Genomic DNA, 16568 nt, shown 5'->3' with positions numbered 1-16568 from the left:
CTATAGAGTAGGGTCTCCAGAAGAAGGGAGTGAGAAAGGACACTAGAAAATTTTAGGGATGCTTGGGTCTCTTAAGTTTATTTTTTGATGAGTCAAGTCACACTGTCCTCTGCTTCTCTTAAGCTTAACATTGCACGAATTTGAAGGATATTCCTTCTTTTGTAAATGTCAGTGTGTTGTGGTTAGCGCATTTGATTGATTCATCCAACCTTAAATAAAGAATTATTGAGGGCTTACTTCATTCCAGGCGTTCCAGTCCTCACTTAGTAAGAGGGGTAGATCAGTGAGCAAAAACAGGCAAGGTCCTTGCTTTTCATGGAGCTTATTTTCTAGTGGGGGTGATTTTTTTACCAATAAAAAACTGCCTGTTAGAGGCTGCCTTTATCCAGCATTTCTGGGCTCGGTAAACAAATCCAGGTCTACTTTGTTCATGCTGTTGCTGATTTTGTTGGCTTGGGTCATAGCCCCTTTCAGCTTTCACCTTTTCAGACCTAAAGTTTAATCTTTAATCATCCCTTACACAGCAGCATCCTGAAATCCCTCTTGGCATCCTTGTTTCTCTTTTTGGGACTGTTACACTTGAAGTTTTTTCCACTGTCGTTTGTACCAATTAATCAAAAAGACTGAAGAACTATAAAGAAAAGTTACATGAATATTTTAAACATTTTCTCTTAAAACATACTATGTGTATTTCATAAATGTTTGTTTTAGGACCAAGGCTTTTCCTTTGAATAAGGATCTGCTGACTATAATTTTCTATGATGTCTCTTATTATAAAGCCCGCATATAATGAATCATCTATGATTTTTAGTTTCCGTTTCTTTACAGTAGAGTGAGAATTTAAAGCCATTTCAAAGAAATCTGAGTGCAAAATCCTTCTAGATTTTTATGATTTTCCATTCCACTCTTTAGTATTTCTGTATCTAATTAGACAGCTTATTATTATTATTATTTGGGGGGAGTCATTTTAATATTTACAAGGAACAAATCAGCAGAACAAAATTATATCAGATAGGCTGTGTACAGTAGCTGCGGCTTATAAAACATACCAGTAATCTGTACCTGGTGAGTATAAAGAGAACCATGGTAGGATTCAGATGTCTTTACAGCCAAGGGAGTACACATGGCATTAACAAATTAGAGGACAAAAAAAATTCACATTTTCTACATTAAAAAAAAAATTACAGATCTCACAAATGTCTGTGAAGACAAAAAAAAAATTTAAAGTTCTTTGAAGGGTGGGAAAGAAGAAATCTGAAATGGAACTCTAAATGTAAAAAGAATTTTACTTCACAAGACCAATTTTCTTGGCTTCTGTTTCATATATCAGTAATCTCCACATCTTGACTATAAAAACTTCTGCTTCTTCATCAAGTACCATGGCAACATCATCTAAAATGCTCTGAGGTGAACTATGAGCCATAACCTTAGAACAAACAAAATCAACTCATGTAGCTTCTTCTCCACCTATGTATTCTATGATTTTTTTTATTAATCCATGGCCTAATTTGTCGTTCCATCAACATAGAATCCACAATAGACCAATCCAGGGGATAAGCAAAGAGCTCAGGTTTGGCTGTAGGGATTTTTTTTTTTTTTTTTTTTTTCCGGTACGCGGGCCTCTCACTGTTGTGGCCTCTCCCGTTGCGGAGCACAGGCTCTGGACGCGCAGGCTCAGCGACCGTGGCTCACGGGCCCAGCCGCTCCGCGGCATGTGGGATCTTCCCGGACCGGGGCACGAACCCATGTCCCCTGCATCGGCAGGCGGACTCTCAACCACTGCGCCACCAGGGAAGCCCATTGCTGTAGGGATTTTTTCAATGAGACTCTTAATGTGTTTGCGCTTTTTTTTCAGTGTTCACAGTGCCTTTGGCAGCATTTTTATTGTCTTCACCATAATCCAAGGGAACCAGTTTCCTTTTTCGGGGTACATCATCACTGTCTTCATTCTCAAATTTGTTAAAGACACTATCTACAGGTAGTTTCTTTCTCTTCACAGAATTAGGCTGACCAGGACTATTGGAAGCACCCAGTTTAAGACTCAGTCTTATTTTTGGCCTATGCTCCTCAGGTTGTTGTTGATCTGGTGAATTTTCATAAGGGATAATAATACCACAGGGAGACTCATCTCCAGGAGTGTTGGGAGTTGCATTGCCACTGGCAGAGGAAACAGATGGGGCAGAACTGATGGACCTCAGAGTTGGTTTGAGACAGGACGTTTGCTCTGGCTCTTCTTCCTCTTCCATGGGTTCCTCTCGTTTTTCTTCTTTTTCTTGCTTTTCTTCTTCCTCTTCCTCTGATTCTGGTTCTTGCTTTATTTGTGGTTGTCTGTGCCTCTCAGCCTCTTGTTCCATCCTCTGGAGCTCTGCATCTGGATCCAGGTGCCCTTCGGCCAAAAGGCGCTGCCTGATTTCCTCTAGCTCTTCCTTCTCTCTCTTCCTATCCCGTTCATCTGCTTCCATTTCCTTTTCCCTATCACGCAACCTTTTCTGAAGAGCGCTTCCTCTATAATATTTGGGATCATCTCTATCATCATCATAATCTTCTAAGAATTCTTTTAGTCGTTTAGCTTCTTTTGCCATTTCTCTTCTTCTTTCTTCTTCTCTCTCAGCCTCTTTCTCATACTCCTGGGTTTTCTTTCGTTCTCTGATTTTCCAATTCTTAAGGTGCTCTTGATAAGCAGCCTCTTTCTCTCGGAGCTTTCTTTCAAGTTTTCTTCGTTCATATGCATCTTCTTCATCCTCTTCTCGGTCCCGCTTCTTGTCTTTTTCTCTTGCGTGCTCCCGTTCCCTTTCTCGCTCTCGTTCTCTTCCTTGTTCCCGTTCTCTCTGTCTCTCTCTCTCTTTACCTCTCCCGTTCCCTTTCACGATCTCTGCTCTTTTCTCTTGATCGACTGCGATCCTTATTCTGATCTGAACTCCTTTCTCGATCACGGTCCCGATCTCTCTCTCGATCCCGATCTCGATCTCTCTCTTTTGTCCGGTCACGATCCCTATCCCATTCTCGTTCTCGCTCCCGTTCCTTCTTCTTTTCTCGTTCGCGTTCTCTTTCCCTTTCTCGTTCCCGTTCTCGCCTTTCTCGTTCCCTTTCACACTCCCTCTCTCTTTCTCTCTGTTCTTTCTCAATTTCCTGTCTTTCTTTTTCCTTTTTGCCTTTCTCTTCTTCCAGTTTCTTGTGTGTCTCTGAATTTGCTGATCTCTCAGGATATCAGGTCTCTTTTGTCTTCTTCCATTTCTATAGCATTTATATCCTGCTTAGTGATGAGTGGATAAGGGATCAGTGGGGCCACTGGAAATCTGCGAAAAATGTCCTCCTTCTTTTCCTTCTTCTTCTTCCTGGGGTGAGAGTCAGATTCTTGCGAGGGGGCATTGAGCTCACTGGAGTATTCCCGTATTAAAACTTCAGTGGCCCCTTTGATCATCTGATCTCTTCTCTTTGTGTCTTCATCTAAGGCTTCTTTGTCATCATTAGTGACGGTTTCTGGCCTGGCATTCCCATTAGAAGCTTTCTTCTTTGCTTTCCATTCATCCAATTGTGCCTTTGTCTTTGCATCAACTTTAACAAGTAGCTTCTTCTCTCCAATCTGCAGGTCATGCAATAACCTGAGTGCACGGAGGGTTGATTCAGGCTCCTTATACTCACAGAATCCAAAGGCTTGAAGTTTTCCAGATGTGCCTTGTACTCTCTTCCAGCTCAAAACCAAGCCACATTTAGCAAGGAGCTGTCTTATAAGCATGTCTGAGGCTTTTTCAGAGATGTTGCCAACGAAAACTGTAGTAGTGGGACCACAGTTTTCATCATTTTCTTTAGCCTTCAAGCCTGGATGATCCTTCCGTGCTCCCAAATGTTTTCCAACCATGGACACAGTGGGTACTAAGACAGTTGGAGCAGGAGCCATAATGCTTATTGGTACAGGAATCATTGGAGTCCCTGGAGGTACAGGTGGTGGAAAGCCAGGAAACTGTGGGGGTGGGATCCCTGGTGGGAGGGCTGGGATTCCCATGGGAGGACGATTCAAATGAGGGGGGAAAGACATTCTTACCACAGTGGTCCGCCGCTGAGGAAATTGTACTGTCTTCGCGGCCTTCTGGGCTCCAGGTTATGAGGGGGTTCCACCAGCTCGAGATTTCTGCACGCCGCTAGCCGGGAGACTAGTGCCAAAGCACCTACTCTCACAGGCCGCCTTATTATTTTTTTAGCAGCTTGCCTATGTACGTATTCAGCTTCATTTTCATAGAAATTATGAGTGTTTTCACAATCATATTTCATAATTTACTTAATAATTAAATTATGAATTCAGTATCATGTGAAACTGGATAAACATGTTGGGAATGGCTGTGGCAAACAAATTCAAGTACAAGATGTGGAAGTGCTACTGGCTATGAGCACTTTTGGCCTACTGTGGACATCAGCCGTTATGTTTTTACAGAAGAAACAGTGTTAGTTCAATCCAAGCTATTGGTTAAGGAGAAATTGCTTAGGACAGCTGTTTCTGTATATTGCAAGTTAAGTACTCTTCCACTGCTTTCTCCTAGCACTCTATATAGACCTCTTTTATAACTTAATTCACTGCTTATAATCGTCTACTTGTTTGTCTTCCTTATGGGATTTCATAGTCTTTGAGGGCAGAGGTATACTCTCTTGTTGTTACATTCATAGTTCCTAGTATATTCTTGGCATGTAATCACTTAATTCACTTTAAAAAAAAAAGAATTGACTGGGACTTTCCTGGTGGTCCAGTGGTTAAGACTCCATGCTCCCAATGCAGGGGGCCTGGTTTCAATCCCTGGTCAAGGAACTAGATCCCACATGCCACAACTAAGATTCCGCATGCCGCAACTAAAGATCCTGCACACCGCAACAAAGATCCCTTGTGCTGCAACTAAAGACCCGGCATGGCCAAATAAATACATTAATTAAAAAAAAAAAAATTGACTGCAAGCTCAATATAACTCAATAATATGACCAGTTCAGTATGATTCCTAGGTTGCACTAGTTGTATGTGATGTTATGTTCGGAATAGTTCCACTGTACTTATGTTGTCTTGAACGAGGGTGATAGATTTTAAGATACATATTGACTAACTTGAGCACATCCCCTAAAAAGTTAATTCAGTGAGACTGAGATTATGTCTGTTATTCACTGCTATATCTCCAGTACATACAATATAGAGTATTAATGCCTGGCAGACCAAAGGTGCTCAGGTTTTTAATTTTTTTAATTACTGAATCCAGGGAATAGAGAATAGGATGGTGATGTTTCTTTTTTATTTCTTGAGGAATGATAAAATGAATAGGGTGTGCTTCCTTAGAAGAGGAGATTAGTGAATATATCAACCAAATTTGAAAATTTGAGGCCTAGTCATACAGAAGAGAATGTGGACCTCAGTAGCTCTAGAGAACTGAACTGGGACTAGAGAGTATAAATTATAGGAAAGCAGATTGTATGTTGAACTATTTTCTAATTATTAAGCCTTTAAAAAAATAGAATGTATTATTTCATGAGGTCACTGGAAAAGAAGTTTAATGACTTATTTGAGGGGTGTAAAAAAATAAATTTTTGTATGAAATGTGCAGTTGGTTTATCTGTACAAACTTAAATTCATCCTAATTTAAGCCCTGTAATCTCTTGTTTCAGTCTTCCATAACGTTAATATTCTTTATCAGTTATTGTCTTATAAGCTATTATAGGTCTCATGGTCTTAAGGAGAAATAAATGACTTTTTATCTCCCCGTTTAATTTTTAAGTTTGGTGGAGAGCAGATACTGTATCTTATTACAATAAAAAAATTTTTAATGGTATGCTTGTAATCCAGAAATCTTGATGGATCCAGAAATCTTGATAGATTTTGAATAGCCCCAATTGTCTGCTTCATTATTAGCGTTATGGATGGTGTGCCAATTAATCTAGCATCAGATTGCTGATAGTACCATAACGTTTGTTGAATCTGATGGGTGCAATAGTCATTACACCCCTCCATATGGTATATAATGAATCTTCATATTATAATGAATAAGTTCTATGAGATATTACTATGAAATAGTACTGCAGAAGTCTGGATTTTTTTTTTTTAATCTTTGCTGCTTTCATAGCACTTTGCAGAGTATCTTATTCATATAAGCTATTCAATAAATATTTATTAAAAGGCTGGAAGATCTCTTGAGTCCTTAAAAAAACCAGTCACCCATTTGAGGAATTATTTCTTGTTTTACAGAAAGTTTACAAGCCAAAAGTACTTTGGTCCAAATGTCAAGGTTATTAAATTATATTGTTAATTTATTCTTATGTCAACAGGGCTTAATTAATGATGCTCCATTTATTTATTCCAAACTTAGATAGATAGCTATAAAAATAATTTTCCTCTTTGTCTAACTTCCAAAAAACTTACTTGCTGTGTACTTCCTCTGCTTTCTTTAGATGGACTTATTCCTGTTTTGCTATATTAACAGTTGTGGGGTATTCCTTTTTGAACTGTACCCCATGTCTAGAGTATCACTTTTCTTACAGATTCACATGTGTGTGGCCAAAGGAACAACTCCATGTTTTCTAAAAGGCCTAGAGAACATGTAGCAGGTACCTCTCATTTGCCTTTGTGTTGGTCATTTTTTACAAATTACTGGAAGTTGGTGGTTCCCGCTGACAGAACCATAGGTTAGTTCTTAAACATCATCTGGAATCTTTTGTTGGGCTTCTTTTGCTTAACAAAGTGTCACTGAGATTCATCCATGTTGTTGTATACATCAGCAGTTTATTGCTTTTTACTACTGAGTTGTGTTCCATTGAATGAATATACTACAATTTGTATATCCTTCTGCTTGTTGGTGGACATTTGAGTTGTTTCCAGTTTTTTTGCTATTATGAGTAAAGCTGACAGTCTTGTGCAAATAATTTTGTGGATATATGCTTCTTAGGAGTAGAATTGTAGGTGTATGGGTTAGGTATAAAACTCACCAACAGTTTTTTAAAGTGGCTTTGCCATTTTATAGTCCCACCAACAATGTATGAGTTCCAAGTGGTCAAGATCCTCACCAATACTTGGTATTGGTATGGTGAGTCTTTTAAATTTTGATCATTCTAGTAGGTTTGAGGTGGTGTCTCATTGTGGTTTTAATTTGTATTTTACCTGACAACTAATGATGTTGAGTATCTTTTCATTGGCTTATTGACTTTTTGTATATATTAAATTTATTCTCTTGTTCAGATCTTTTGTCCATTTTTTAAAAATGGGTTGTCTTTTTAAAAAAAATTATTGATTATAGGAATTCTTTAAATATTCTGGTGATGAATCCTTTGTCAGATATAAGGACTTTTGGTTTTGAAAATTAGTAAAATATTCAGTCTAGAGGTTTCAAGATTCTTTGGGCATCTAAGTAATAGGTCAATTTATTATCGGCAGAAATTCAATTCCAATTTTAAATCTAGGGTTGTAGAAGAAAATTGGTTAGGGGGTATGTGGATTTTTCGGTTATCTATTGCTGTGTAACAGTGTATGCTGTATTCCATAGTGGCTTAAATCAGCAGTTATTTACTGTTTCTCACAATCCTCTGGGTCAGCTAGGCAGGTCTTCTGTTCCACCCAGTGCCTACTTGGGTCGCTAATTTGGCTAGATGTCCAGGATGGCTTCTCTCACTTGACTTAGGTGGCTGAAATGTCTAGTGGCCAGGTGGGCCTCTTCTGCTTCTCCATGCCATCTCATTATTATTTAGTAGTTTAGCCCATGTCTCTTTATGTGGTGGTTTGATTCTAAGAGAGAAAAAACAGGAGCTGTCAAGACTCTTAAGTGCTAGGTCTGGAACTGGCACAGTGACACTTCTGTCACATTCTGCTGGTTAAAGCAAGTCACAGAACCAGCCCAGATTCAAGGGGAGGAAAATAGAACCCTTCTTTTGATAGAAGAGGCAGCATGCACACATACAGGGCAGGGAAGAATTTTTGGTGGCCATTTTTTGTGATATTTTATTACAGTGGAGTAGATGTTTAGAATTTCCTAATAAAAGGTGATTTCATTAAAAATATAATTTGTAAGTTATTCCTATATTTCTAAGTATCTTTCCAATTCTTTTTTTTTAATTTCATGCATTTGTTTATCCCTTACTGCATATATTCTGCTACCAACGTTTCTAAGATATGATTCAAAATTGGAGATGATAAAAAAAGGCTCAGTGGTGTATAACAAGGAGGCTTACTGAGCTATTAAAGATGTTAATTAGGATTCATGTTCTTTAATATGCTAGAAAGAACGTTCTGATGCCACTTTGCTGATGAACAAAATGAGCTTAATCACATCCTGGGCACTAAGTATTCTGACATTATAATCTCTTCTCTCTGAGCCCATCACAGCAGTCTTAGGATTCAAGATCTAATCCTGGGCAACATTATAGGGCCAAGTGTGTCATATACACACAGTGAAGGAAAGTAGGATGGCCTTGGTAATCCTGCAGTATTTTTCTTATCATATACTTGATTTTCATTTTCAAAAATTGAGGTAAAATTCCCATAACATAAAGTTAACCATTGACCATTTAAAAGTGTACAATTTAGTGGCATTTAGTACATTCACAGTGTTGTACGTCTCCTCATATACTTTTTAAAGGAAGGGTTTATGTCAGGGAAATGAAGAACAATAAAATTATGGCAAAAAAGACTAATAAGATGTCCAAACATTAACTCAAAAAGGACACTTCTGGGCTTCCCTGGTGGCGCAGTGGTTGGGGGTCCGCCTGTCGATGCAGGGGACACGGGTTCGTGCCCCGGTCCGGGAGGATCCCACATGCTGCGGAGCGGCTGGGCCCGTGGGCCATGGCTGCTGAGCCTGCGTTCCGCAACGGGAGAGGCCACAGCAGTGAGAGGGCCCGCGTACCGCAAAAAAAAAAAAAAAAAAAAAAAAAAAGAACACTCCTTTGGTGGAATGGTTTAAGAGATATGCTGGGACCACTGCCTTCCCACTGAAGTGCCAGCGTCTGGTCAGCAGCAGCATGGCCTAAGCAATCTCCTTCTTGCCTCCTGCCAGCCTCGTAAGTCCTCTAAAACTGCAAGGTTAGTTCAATTTTATCTTACCTTCTCTCTTCTGAGGATGGTAAGCAGTCTCAGGGAATCTACCACCTTGGTCCCCTCTATCCCAAGGCTTGGGAGTTTCACAGACCCATTCTAGATCTGAGAACAGCGCTTTTCCGGGGAGCAGGGATTGTGGGCATTCATTAGCCTCTTCCCGTCCTTTTCTATGCCTCAGAATGACTGACCCACAGGTTGTCCTGAGGGCCAAGGCTATCTGCAGTAAACTTGAAGTTTCAGGTTACTTGCAGGCCCTGCTCCCTCTTCTCCTAAAAATGGAAAGATATTTAGATACTTTTGTCATTGTTTTACTGGGGTCAGGTAAGGACTGAACAGATGTAGTAAGTCATTAGAGATTTAAAGATGTTTTTAAAATTTGGCTGTACTCTCCCTCACACACCTACAATAGTCTCAAGACTTACCTACCACCTCCCTTGACCTAAAAAGGGGTGGAGGGATGGGGGAAGGAGGAGACATCTGTGAGGAAAAAGAAATACAAAGAAATACTCTGCCCAGAAGAATCGATCATTCCAATATCCATCTTAATGATTAGAATGGGATAGAATAGAAGCAAGAAGATTAAAGAGAAAATAACCTCCTTAGATAGTAGAAGCCCAGTGATTTTTTTTTTAACAAAATGTTGGAAAAGTAGTGCTGATGATTATGGGATACATCAAGAATAATGTTAGCAACCCTACTAATTAAAGTTTAATACCAGTCATAACTTATTTGATATTTCCCTCATCTGTGAAATGGAGATCTGCCTTACTCCTAGAGGAAGGTGCATTTAGGACTGCAGAGTACAGCAAATTTCAATTCCCAATAAGGCCATGGTATCCTAGGAAGTTTCCAGAGGTAATTTGACTCTGATTTTAGCCTTACATGATCACATTAGAGCCAAACCCTTGTAAAATTTGACTCCACTGCACAATGTGATAGATGCTGAAAAAGGGGGTTTAGAGGAGTGCACCTAATGTTCCCTGGCAGGAAATGGGGAACGTTTCCCTGAGATTGTGTCACTGAACTAGGAGCAGATGTTTGCTAAATTAGCAGGGATTGAGGGGAGAATGTATTAAACTGAGTGAAAATATTTGTAAAGGCAGAAGGAATTTGGATTTTTATTCAGCATTAAAGGGCCACTGAAGGATTTTATGCAGAGGATTGTAATGATCAGACTAGCATAATAGCATATTAAGAAGATCATTTTGGCAGCAATATGGAGGCCAGATTGACAAGGAGGCCAGTTAGGAGTCCACTGGTATATTCTGGGCCAGAGATGATGAGTACCTAAACTAAGGCACTCCTTTATGATGAATTGAAAGAGAAACTAACTTCAGTAATCTAAGGCTGTGCTGCTGAGTGTGGGAGCCACTTAGCCACACATGGCTATTGAGCACTTGAAACTTGACTGTTGCAAAATGAGATGTGCTGTAGGTGTAAAATACTCACCAGATTTCAAAAAGCCTTGGTATCTCAGTAAGACGTTTTTGTATATTGATTACAAGTTAAAGCAATATTTTGAATACATTGGGTTAAGTAAAATATATCATTACAATTAATTTTTCCTATTTTTCCTATTTTAAGAACGTAGCTACTAGAAAATTTTTAATTATATGTATGGCTCACATTATATTTTTATTTTTTTCATTGCTGACTAAATTTATTTCAGTTCAGTTACTTGCCTAACTTATGCTAGCCGTTTGATTAGAAAGTGTTTCATTATGGACTTCCCTGGTGGCGCAGTGGTTGAGAGTCCGCCTGCCGATGCAGGGGACACGGGTTCGTGCCTCTGTCCAGGAAGATCCCACATGCCGCGGAGCGGCTGGGCCCGTGAGCCATGGCTGCTGAGCCTGCGCGTCCGGAGCCTGTGCTCCGCAACGGGAGAGGCCACAGCAGTGAGAGGCCCTCGTATCACAAAAAAAAAAAAAAAGAAAGTGTTTCATTTTAACTCATAATAGGTGTGGAAACTACAGAAATGCAAAATGGTTTTCATATATTTGGGAAACAAGGTTGAAAAGCTCTGTAAGACCGTATTTTTATTAATTAATTAATTTTATTAATAAGAGTGTCAACACAGAGTATCTGCAGGAAACTGGCTTTTGCAGTGAGGTCACAGTGCATTTTTAAATCCATTGTTAGGTAATGTTTATTCACTCTTCTGCAAATAAATTATTTCTGCAAGATATGTTCCAAAACTGGTGCATGGGTAAGACTGGACTAGAGAAAAAGTTTATTTGAAAAACACTTTTTGAAACTTTTTAAGTGTTGTCTGAACACTCTGGAGTTTTTTTTTTTTTGCCATGTTCCAATTGACAAAGGCCAAGAAATTCCCTCATAGGTAACAAACATTCATAGCTAACAGGGATGGCTGTTGTATCAAAAACTCTGTCTACTAATGGGTACAGAGTTTTTTTGAAGTGATGAAATGTTCTAAAATTAGATAATGGTGATGGTTGTACAACTCTATGAATATACCCCAAACCACTCAGTTGTATACTTTAAAAGGGTGAATATTAGGGTTATGAACATATCTCAGTAAAGCTGTAATAAAAAAAAACCCTCAATCTTTACGTGCACATCTGTTGCAGTTACTGATTTCCTAGTTATTTAATGAGAATTATGTGAGCAGACACACAAAAAGCAACCATATATACAAAAATTCCTGTGATCACACAAAAATGGTCTGTTCTTTTTTGGCTTCTGTACCAGCCTCACAGATCTGGTGGTAGATGGGAAGCTTAGTGGCCTTCTTTGGTGGGTATTTGTGAAGTTATTAAGCAGTGTTTATCTAGCTTAAGGGATTGAAAGATTGACTGAGTACACTAGATTCTCATTCATATTCTGGTACAAAATGAATGTGATACACTGAAAGGTGTAGACTGAATCCAGCAGGTTAGTAGAAAAAATAATACTCCAATATTTGATCATTTGATGTTGAGGAATTTTCTTTTTTTTTTGCGGTACGCAGGCCTCTCACTGTTGTGGCCTCTCCCGTTGCGGAGCACAGGCTCTGGACACGCAGGCTTAGCGGCCATGGCTCACGGGCCCAGCTGCTCCGCAGCATGTGGGATCTTCCCAGACCGGGGCACGAACCTGTGTCCCCTGCATCGGCAGGAGGACTCTCAACCACTGCGCCACCAGGGAAGCCCGATGTTGAGGAATTTATTCTTAAAGTTTTTAGGCCAAGTTAGAGTTGGTTTATATCTACCTTGGATCTTGTTAGGCATGTCTCCTGTTTCTTGTATCTCAGTTCATCCTGTAGAAAACCATGCCATCTAACTCACTAGATACCCAGAGAACAGCCATGCAGTGTTTTCAGCTACAGAGACTAGCAGAGGATGCATTTACTGTTTCTTTCCTGTATGCTGCCATCTGAAGTAAGATTTTCTGGCTCATCACCAAGCACCTATCATCCCAGAAAGGAAGAAATAGAGTGGATTTGGTGCATCTCTTTTCTCTCCATAACCTCTTTCCAAGTCATTTCCACAGAAGTGCCAAGGCACAGGAGAGAAGCTGAGCCCCGGTTTTTCTGTTAAAAGCAGAACTCGTCACAGATTTTTACACAGCTGCTGCATTTGTCCTAATCCCTTTCCTGCTCAGCCTTGTTACTGCGGCCTTGCTCTAGGGCTGCTTTCAGCAACCTTTCTGACACAGGTTTAATGCTGATTAGTCCCAAAACAATTCTAGGGCAGAGCTCCCTGCCAGGATGAAGAATGAACAAAATTGGTTTGCACACAGGCCAGCTGCAGTTGCTGCAAGTAGAGTCTGTCAAATGCGGACCATTTTCTTGTTTACCAAGATGAGGTTAAATTAGCACAGCATGAAGCAAAATGGATAAAAAAAAGAAAAAAATTGCAAACCATCCATGCTAGTTGAGTAGGATGCGGTGAGTATGGAATTCAGGTGATTTTAAATTAGGTTGAAAAGGTAAGGTAGTATACAGTACTAAAAGCTGATTAAAAGTCACTTGAAAGATTTGCTTGCTCCAGGTGGGACAGGGGCATAGGTGGACTGTATAATCTTTTAAAGATTATTCAGGTCTCGTATGGTATGAATTACTCATTTTTGCAGTTATTTTCTAAAATATTTGAATCAGATTTTATGTGTTTATAGAGCGGTCTCTGGTTGACAGACTTGCAGACTAGATGAGAAAGCAAGGTGAACTATGTAAGGAAAGAACCCCGAAGCCAAGAGGTCTCTGACTTCCCAGGCTTCGGTGCACCAGGCTCTCTTCTTCTTCCTTTTGTGCAGAGCCTGCCCACAGATCCTCTCTTGGGAACCCGGGCTTCTCACCCTAGCATTCAGGGCCGAGTTGAGGGGAAGAGGGGGAGTAATTAGCTGAGGAGCAGAAGTATCGGATGGGAAAGGGGGGAGAAACGGCAAATACGGAGAGTATGAGACGAAAGACACAGTGTCTCATCTGACTCCCGGCCTCTATGCTTCACCCCCCTAGTCCTTCATCCGCTGTGGGTTTGAGAGCTCCTGATCTTCTCTGCGCTCTGACCTTTCCTGGCCTGGGTCGTGAGGTGTTTTACCCCTGCTAGTTTAGGGCTGGGGAGATAGGGAGACTTAACCACCTTATAACACTGTTCCTAAGGGAAATGAATTCTCTTATAGACCAACCCCTGAATATAACCGTTAATGAAATAGACTATTAAACTGCAGCTTGTGTGGTTAGAGAGAGATCCTTCCTTTTACCAACTGTGTACTTCTCACTCAGCACTATACTGTACATTTCATGGCCCTTCACCTCCACTGAGATAATTTACCTTATGTCTCAAGACCAAGGAAGCAACAGGAGTACTAAATTAAGACACAGAGCAGCGTAGTCAGGGCGTTACCTACTCACAGGCCATTGTAAGTTCAGGCTGGAGGGAACTCACAGAAAAAATAAAGATCTGGCTATATTGGAAATAAAGTGGGTTGGGTTTAGGGAAAACAGGAATCACTGTGGGCTACAGTAGGGTAGTTTATAATTTAAGCTGCATCCTGAAAGAGGATGGGCCAAGTGAGGACAGGCTGGTGTTCTAAGCTCCAGGCCTAAAGGGGCCAGGGAGGGGCACAAAGGGGACTTTTATTCCATCTCTAACGTTTTATTTCTGTTTTAAAAAATTGTGAAGCAGATACCGCAACGTGTTAACATTTGTTGAATTCAGGTGGAATATACCCACACAGGTGTTCATTATTTCTGTTCTACTTTTCTCTATGTTTGAAATATTTTTTAATTACAAAAAGGAAAAGAGGAACTTCCCTGGTGGTCCAGTGGCTAGGACTCTGCGATCCCAATGCAGGGGGCCTGGTTCGACCCCTGGTTGGGTAATTAGATCCCACATGCCACAACTGAGACCCGGCTCAGCCAAATAAATAAATAAATACTTAAAAAAAAAAAAAAAGAAAAGAAATAGCCTTAAAGCTAGGCAGTACAAGAGACAAATGATAGAACTTAAATAACATACAAGTCAGTAGCCAGCTCTTGAGTAGGCAGGTGGGTAATGGTAGTCATTTTATCAAGGGTCTTGAAGGAACATACAAATAATGTATTTTTCTGCAACCAAAGAACTGAAAAGTGATTAAAATCACCCATCATGAAAGAGCAAATTAATGAAGAAGTGGAAAAAATAAATAACAGGCCAAAGCTTCTCCATGGTTTGGACTTAACCTCCTTTAGGTTGAGTAGGATGCAGTGAGATATGCTAACACAGAAAATACGTTGTACATCATTGGAGGAAATGAATATAAATAAATGATATATTTTAGTCACTGTCATCGAAAGGAGCAAGTTCAGGAACAAAGGAAGTAAGTATAACCTGTACACCTAGTTTTCACACCTATATATATATCCGTGAAAAATAATCGTAAGCATAAGAATTATTTTTCTGAGAGAGTGGCTTTAATACGTATATTTAGGGAATTCCCCGGTGGTGCATTGGTTAGGACTCCGCACTTCCATGCAGGGGGCATGGGTTCGATCCCTGGCTGGGGAAGTAAGATCCCACAAGCCACACGGTGTGACCAAAAAAAAAAAAAAAAAAAAAAAAGACCATATATTTAAATTCTGTAAAAATATACTATATAGCCTCTCTTTTGTGATATAATTGTCTCTCTTCGCCAGCTTGAATTATTGCCTTTCCAGGAATTTCTTCTATAAGCACTGAGGGAAGAACCATTACTAATAATTTTTCTGTATTCCTAATAAGTTTGGTTAAGCTCATAGAAAGAACTGGATATATTTGTTGGTTGGTGATATAGAATTGTGAACAGTCTGTTAACTACCAGTAATACTGTGTTCCTAGTGAAAAAATAAGTTTAATCTTACTGAAAAAAGTATGTCCATGTAACATAGTTTTTCTAAATGACAAACTACTGATTATTTATATGTAATTGAATGAAGTTTGAGTTTGTTGGATTTTTGTTCATTCATTCATGCAAAATGGAAAGGCCTTTAAAACTTATCCTAAAAGTACCCCTCACCCATGAGGATGGCTGCTATCAAAAAACCAGAAAACAGCAAATGTTGGTGAGCATGTAGAGAAATTGGACCCTTGTGCACTGTTGGTTAGAATGTAGAATGGTACACTTGCTATGGAAAACAGTATGGTAGTTCCTCAAAAAATTAAAAATAGAATCATCATATAATCCAGTAATTCCACCTCTGTGGGTATATACCCAGAAGAATTGAAAGCCAGAGTCTCAAAGAGATATATGTATCAGGTTCGTAACAGCATGATTCACAATGGCTATAACAAGGAAGCAAGCTAGGTGTCCACCAGTGGATAAATGGGTAAGTAAAATTTGGCTTATACTATACAGTGGAATATAACTCAGCTCTCAAAAGGAAGGAAATTCTTCAGTATGCTGCATCATGAATACACTTTGAGAACATTATACTAAGTGAAATAAGCCAGGCATGAGAAGACACTCTATGATTCTATTCATATGAGGTGCTTAGAGTAATCAAAATCATAGAGATAGTAGAATGGTGGTTGCCAGGGCCTGAGGAGGCGGAGGGAATGAGGAGTTATTGTTTAATGGGCATAGAGTTTCAATTTACTAGATGAGAAGAATTATAGAGATGAGTGGTGGTGATGGTTGCATATTATAAATGTATTTAATACCACGGAATTGTATACTTAAGAATGGTTAAGATGGTAAATTTTATGTTATGTGTATCTTACTACAATAAAAAAGTTGAAGGAAAGAATTCATCCTAAAAGAATTTGACTTATTATATTCTCTCACAGAAGTACAATTTAACAAACATTTATGACAATTAAATTTATCCACTATACAAGTATATCTACAAAATTATAAGTATCTGGAATGGTCATGCAGGAGCACAAAATCCATAATGCAGCTTCCCTAGTTATTTCTCAGCTATTTCTACATAATATTGTGAAAGAAACAAATACTTTTACAATGATAGTAACGATAATTTTAATTTATAATTTCGGTATAATTATAATCGCAAGTCTTAAATTCTTACTAAATGACCTTCATACTACTACAAAACTATTAT

The 16568-nt window shown here is 39.3% G+C and overlaps 1 protein-coding gene and 1 pseudogene across 2 annotated transcripts in view; one reads left to right on the top strand and one right to left on the bottom strand.

Annotated features, from left to right (window-relative positions):
- The window catches only part of DENND5B (DENN domain containing 5B), a 209227-nt gene that overhangs the window by 53553 nt on the left and 139106 nt on the right, over window positions 1–16568 (top strand). The gene's annotated exons all lie outside the window — the stretch shown is intronic.
- Window positions 1809–8779, bottom strand: LOC132433581 (RNA-binding protein 25 pseudogene; annotated as a pseudogene).

This window comes from Delphinus delphis, chromosome 11 (genome assembly GCF_949987515.2).
Source record: "Delphinus delphis chromosome 11, mDelDel1.2, whole genome shotgun sequence".
Taxonomy (NCBI): Eukaryota; Metazoa; Chordata; class Mammalia; order Artiodactyla; family Delphinidae; genus Delphinus; species Delphinus delphis.
The sequence above is the reverse complement of the archived record's forward strand: the minus strand, read 5'-3'. Positions and strand labels throughout refer to the sequence as shown.